A 6,603-nucleotide genomic window follows, 5' to 3' on the forward strand; every position below is an offset into this window, starting at 1 on the left:
GCCCGTGTCGTTTGTTCATAATTTATTTGTTTATTATTTTTTACGTGTATACCGTACGGCGTGCGATCAGCGCCACCGCGTGAAAAAATATAATTGAGTGATGGTTCGCAGGCACACTCGGAGCCGTGGTATTTTTACGCGAGTTGTTCCGTTGCCTCCCGCGCTCCCTCTCGTTAATCGGTTTAAATGCCGCAACGCGTTCGCGTACTTCTGCAGCGCGGAAACGTATCACCCGACGAAAATTCCGAACGCCGGACGCGCGCGCCCGTCCTGACGCGATCGACCGATCGATCGTCGGAGCAGCACCGGGTATTTATACGCATAAAATATTTACGGACGGACGGCGAGAGCATTGTGTTTTTTAAACACATATCGAAAACATAATATTATTTTCCGGAATAGAAAAACCATCTGCGCCGTCGTTCACCTCTCACCGTCACCACCCGGACGGCCCAACGAGCCCGAGGCTCCTCACGCGCACGCACACACGCTGTGGTCCGTGCATACGTACGGCACAGACTCTCGTCGAAGTAGTACCCCCCCCTACCCCCCTCCGGCGGCGGCCACCGGTCCTAACAACAATGCGAGCGTACACACGATAGTAATATAATACACGCACACACACACGTGCACGCACTCGCGAGAGGTTCTGACCGTTTTCATGCGGCGGCGGCGGACTCGTTCCCCGACCGATTTCGAATCGCCTCGTTAACCGGGTGAAATAATAATAATAATAATAATAATAATAATATCGGCCGCTTGTAAATACGGACGACGTAGACGCGCGCACACGCGCAGGCACACCCGTTGTACACACGACCGGCGGTAGTAGTAGCGGTGGTGGTGGTGGTGGTGGTGTGTACGAGTCCGCACCGTCAGTCGTCCGTCGTCTTCCGTGCCGCGCGATCGCATCTCGTGTCCCGACGGTCATTCGATCGTTACGATCCGATTGTCGTTTGTAATTTTTTTTTTTTTTTAATTTTCCCGCGCGCGTTGTTCCGTACCGTTGCCGATTGTTGAACCCGTTGTCCGTGCCGTACCCTCGTCGCGCGCATCCGAACGTCGTCTTACCGGAATGGATCCGATCGCGTCCCGTCGCAGGATCGCCCCGGCTCGGGGTACCGTGATCGCGTGAACCGTTGCGCGCGCGAATAACATGACGCAAGACGATAGCACCGCGGTTGCGAGATTCGCGTACAACGATCACGACGACGAACTACTACTGCTACGCGATTTCTGCGCTTGCGACACGATCGCGTGAAAAACCCGTCGACTTTGGCGCTGCCTGTCACCGCCGCCGATCCACGTTGGACGACCAAAGAACGGTAAAAACACTTTACAGCTCCTCCAAAGCGCCTACTTCGTCTCCTCGAAATCGTTATTTTAATCAATGATTTTTTTTTTTTTTTTGTACTCTATGGCTTTGACGAGGGGATTTTTTTCGGGTTCTCGGCGCACACCGGGAAACCGGTTTACGTGTTCCGTCGCTAACGTTTTCCAATCGAATCTACGCAACGCAACGGTCGCGTAGGCGGAAAAACCAACGGGGCGAGCACGTATGAACGACGGACTGGGCGAATAAAACGCGCGTACGTCTTTTCTTTTTTTTTTTTACATAATATCGCGCTGATGAGAACGGTCGAGCAATAACTTAATATCATCGTATTCGAATTGATTTTTTATGAAAAAAAAAACCATTCGATTTGCAACCGCATTGGAATAATTAGCAGAAACTAGGGGGAAAATGAGATTAAATGTTGATACGCTCTTCAAAGCTCATTTAACATTTTAGCGCTCATTTCGTGCACAAATGTATACTCGTATATATATTTTTATGACACTTATTCGAATTATTTATCTCTAAACAGATGACGTTTTTTGACATCGATTAATGTTATCATCGTTGACAGCACTGATATGGATCGAGTAGAAATCTCAAAACTGTATTTAAAATTATTCATTTAAAAACGCATCACCATGATGATTTTGAAAATCGATTAAAATACGATTGAAATACGCATTAGCTATGACGAAAACAATGCAATTCTATAGAATAATAATATGTCATTAATATTGTTTTGACTGATTATATAATTAGTAGAAATGTTCAAATTAAAGGTTAAATAATGATATTTAAATCAGTATTATTCGAATTCAATAGTATTTATAAAAAAACATATGAAATTCGTAGAAAACAATATCATAGTCATAGGCGTGCACAGACTTTGTCCGAAGGAGGGCCCCTTAAAAATAGTGAACCAAAGATTCTTGTATTAAAAACTACTAGTATAATTAAATATTTTAAATTTTATAAATTATTTATTTAATTCGATAGGTAAATATAAAAATAAATACTATTTAAACTTACACAATTTATACCTAAGAAATCCTTATTTACATATTATTATACTATTTACAACTCCATCCTTCTGTCCACGGTAGTAAGGTTTTTTAATGTATCAATTACATCTTCAATTTTTATATTATCTGTAAGTTTAATCCTTCGCAGACGGTGACATGCGATATTTGCGGTGGAATGGTAGTGGTGGAGGAACGTTTTCGCACGCGGCACGCACTAGTATCGCCGCACCGTCGCGGGCGCAACCGATTCAGAACGTGTGTTATATTTTACAAAAACTATGTACTTTTTGGTCATCCTACTGATTGACCTACATATGCGAAAATAGTTCTGAAAACAAATTTGAATTTGTTATTATGTCTACTTGAAATCGGTCAGTCCACATTTTAAGAATTCTGATTTTAATTCTGAATAATTAACTTTTCAAAATTCAAAAATTTCAAAATATTCAAATTAAATTATAGTTTTTAGAGGGGGTAAAATTGAGAAAAGTGGACTGACCGATCTCAAGTAGACACAATAACGAATTCAAATCAGTTTTCAAAAATATTTTCGCATTATTAGGTCGATCGGTAGGATGGTCAAAAGATGGGTATGTTTTGACTAAAATAACTGTATGTTACCGATCCCCTTAAAGAAAAAGCCAGAGTCCGTAGCCCCCCCCCCCATGCGCACGCTTATGATTATAATCAGGAGATTTCACGGCTATAGGCACTAAGTGTTTGCCGTCCCCATTATTAAATTAAACAGTAAATTACTATTCCAATTCGTTAAAATTTTTAGGCACCTTACTTTTCTTGTATTTAGTTACTTGGTCTACTTTGGAAAAACAACAATGAATGTCCACCAAATTTTGACGAGAACTTACAATGATAATTTTCATGGACCATCATTATTAAAACTATTGTTTAGACATTTAAGTAAACATTACATTGTTTTTCGTAAATATAGAATAGAAATCTCTTTCTAATTTTTTTTTTTTGTTTTGTTTTTTGTACGAATGTACTAATTAGTACATTTGCCGCCCTAGGCCACTGCCTGCTGTGCCTGTTGGTAAATCCACCTCTAATCAAAATAATATCCGGCATAAGTCTGCAGTACCCACCTAGGAATAATTCTTTTGAGAAAAAGTCTAAACATTTTTCATGTTAAACCCTTAAACAGTTTCAATTGATTGTATATTTTTTTATTCCTTATTGTGTACCATAATATTTACATTGTTTAATGGCTTGTTAAAATGTAATATAGAAATCTCTCTCGGTTTCCTTACTTTTAAAAGATATTATGAATAACAAATATATTTTAAAAGTATTAAGGTTATTATAAATAACAAATACCCTGAAGCTATCGAAACGGATTGTATTGGAATACAATTAATAACATTTAATTCGCAAACGTTTGAAAGAAACGAAACACAATACCGGTTATTATTTTACATATAGAACCGAACGAAAATGTTTACTTATCAAACGATGAAGCGATCACTAATTGACCTCGAGTAAATCGCCTAGAGTTCAGTGGCGAACGGAATGCGTACAAAGAGTCAATTAATTTATTACCTCTACTTGAATTACTATATTCACTTTCCGTTTCAGAACAAACGTTTATTAAACAATGATAAACGCAACACAAATACGCAGGAGGTATATATATGGTATAGCGTCACAAATCCGTAAGCCCGTCAACGGCGTTGGTAATAATCGTCTCGCGTGCTACAATGTAATACCGTTATCATTATACTTGTAAACGATTGTAATAATAATGATTTGTATTGCTTGCGTTGGACCGGTATACCACGTACGTGTACGATATTATCGCGATCTGTTGGTTTTTCACGCTTTCGATCGCAATAATTATTATTCCGCAACAGTCGCGCGCATCGAAATCGTTTACTATAATTAAACCATATCGTCTGTGCTAGATGGTCCGTTACTATTCGCGTGTTCTTCCCTCCGACGAACAAGGAAAACGCCATTCCGATAATATTAATAAATCACTCGTCGCGTTCGTCATCCACCGATCCGTTCGGATCGAATCCGTGAACAATAACTGCGCGGTGGATGTTATGCGAGTGTATAATATTTGTCCGCAAGTTACGTTTAATCATCGCTGAATGATAAACATTAATATTGTTCTCGCTGTTGCATTCTAATATCGTTTGCACACTTCGAAGGGACACAATACGGTCAAGCATTCGTAAGAAAAAATTAAACGACCAAACATTTTGTATTTTTCAACTCTCGTGACCGTGTTTGCCGCAAAACTAAGCCCGTCAAACGGTTATTTTATGATATTAATATATTCGTGTTACTTATGCGATACTTTGTAATGTGGTATTCAAGTCCTTGGTCTAACAGACGAAATTCAAAAACATTATGACAAAAATTTGTATTCGGAATATAACGCCCGTGGTATAATGTAACATAATTGTCGAGCTATAATAGTTTTTAACTGAAAGCTCATAAATAAAACAAAAAAAATATTAATAAAATTCCTTAGTATCGTAATAACCATATATACGAGTATATATATTATTACATTTATGGTTATACGATTATTCTTAAACCCTTTTTGATAATACCACAGGAACGTGCAGGTCTCGTCCGATACCCGCACGATTTTATAATGTGATAACACTGTCAAATTACGTGTCGTTAGGATTTTTCAAAGCCCTTGTGTCAATCTTCACTTCCTGTTTTCGATTCGAATAACTACCAAGACAACCATAATATTTTATTTTTAATGTTTTCCTTTATGATTTGTCGCCCGTAAACAGTGTTTAACTTTAGTGGTCTCGGTGATGTTGTTTTTTCCCCCACTGAATAAACATAATAAGTACTTTTGATGAAATCGTTGTCTTTTTTTTTACAATACAATACGCTGAGGAATTAATTAAATATGTTTTTGTTGACGATCGTTGACGAGGTGGAGGGTGCACGCTGAATGATTTTTTTTTTGCGTTATTCGACGTTCGTATCAAACGAATAATAAAATATTATTATTGAATAATAACCGGGTGCGCGTTGTATTTGGTACCGTATTAATAATTAAAGTAAAATCCATTATTCAAAAGGTTCGACTATACTTATGTAATGTATTCTTGTCGACGGTACGAAAAAAGTGTTTGCAATCAACTTTAATTTTTTATTTACATTTTTTGCTCTCGCTGTATACCTTACAAGATACGCCTCTTGAACAACACGTGTATTACTACAACACGAGAGTAGGAAAAATTGTATTATTATGTGCATTTGAATGCATAACAGCTATATTGTGTGCAATACTATTTTGTATTTAGATGAAGTTCTTGAACGCCTTTGAGATTACTACTTTTTCTATTATTACATTGATAAAGAGCAAGTGAACGGTTTTACAGTATCAACAGATAATATTTTTATGTTAAAGCTCGTAAAAATATACTACACTTTGTTGTACAGTAGAACATCGTACAAGAACTAATTAATGTTTTCACATGATTTTCGAGCTAGAAAAAAAAATATTTATTTCCTTTTCCATAAAAATATAGTATTATCATTATTACACGTACGCTATTATTTTTAAATGTACATACTTGAACGTAGAGGTGTTTTTCGAAAGCTAAAAGATGTATTATGAAAAATGTGAATAGTTCGTAGCGCGGATGAAGTGATAGATAAATGTACGTGTACAGAAGACGAAAATCACACGAGCTTCTGTATACGTAAAATAGGATCATGTGTTTGTAGATGATATAAGTGTTTCTGGACCGAGGCGTTTGTTTTCGGGCAAGAATTTACCTATATGTGCGCGGTGGTCGTACTGGTGAGAGAGGACAGGAGGATAATTACGTATTCATTCTATCTATGCGGGCTAACACCTTGTTAAGCGTCCGCCGATTGTGTTCTCTTATACTTATGACAATTTACAAATACACACTAATAACTCAAACACAATCACTGATGTTGGAATGAAGAAAAGGAGAGATAGAGAGAGAGAGAGAGAGAGAGAGAGAAAACTAGTACATATATATATATACACATGACAATCCTTAAAAACGTGACAGGTAAGAAACTCGTTGTACACGAAGAGATAAAAGAAGAAAAAACGTTTTACAAATGATTCCTAGACAGCTGTCACCTCGGAATGACGAAGGTATACGCACTACGTCACTAAGCATACATTCCAAATGTGCTCGCCCCTGTGTGTACATGTGTGTGTGTGTGTGTGTGTGTGTGTGTGTGTGTGTGTGTGTGTGTGTGTGTGTG

General features: G+C 38.0%; 1 protein-coding gene across 4 annotated transcripts in view; it reads left to right on the forward strand.

The window, feature by feature from the left end:
* LOC112687470 (frizzled-5-like) overlaps positions 1-6,603 on the forward strand; it is a 92,403-nt gene that overhangs the window by 74,725 nt on the left and 11,075 nt on the right. Inside the window, exon 1 of one of the 4 annotated variants that reach the window (XM_025560189.1) lies at positions 865-1,325. The exons of 2 other annotated variants lie outside the window; for them this stretch is intronic. The gene's annotated coding sequence lies outside the window, so the exon portion shown is untranslated. Of the gene's footprint in view, positions 1-864; positions 1,326-1,351; positions 1,590-6,603 lie in introns of those variants that run through there. One more of the 4 variants, XM_025560191.1, reaches the window with a different exon arrangement.

Source organism: Sipha flava, unplaced genomic scaffold (genome assembly GCF_003268045.1).
Source record: "Sipha flava isolate LNK unplaced genomic scaffold, YSA_version1 34_pilon_pilon, whole genome shotgun sequence".
In the NCBI taxonomy this organism is placed as follows: domain Eukaryota; kingdom Metazoa; phylum Arthropoda; class Insecta; order Hemiptera; family Aphididae; genus Sipha; species Sipha flava.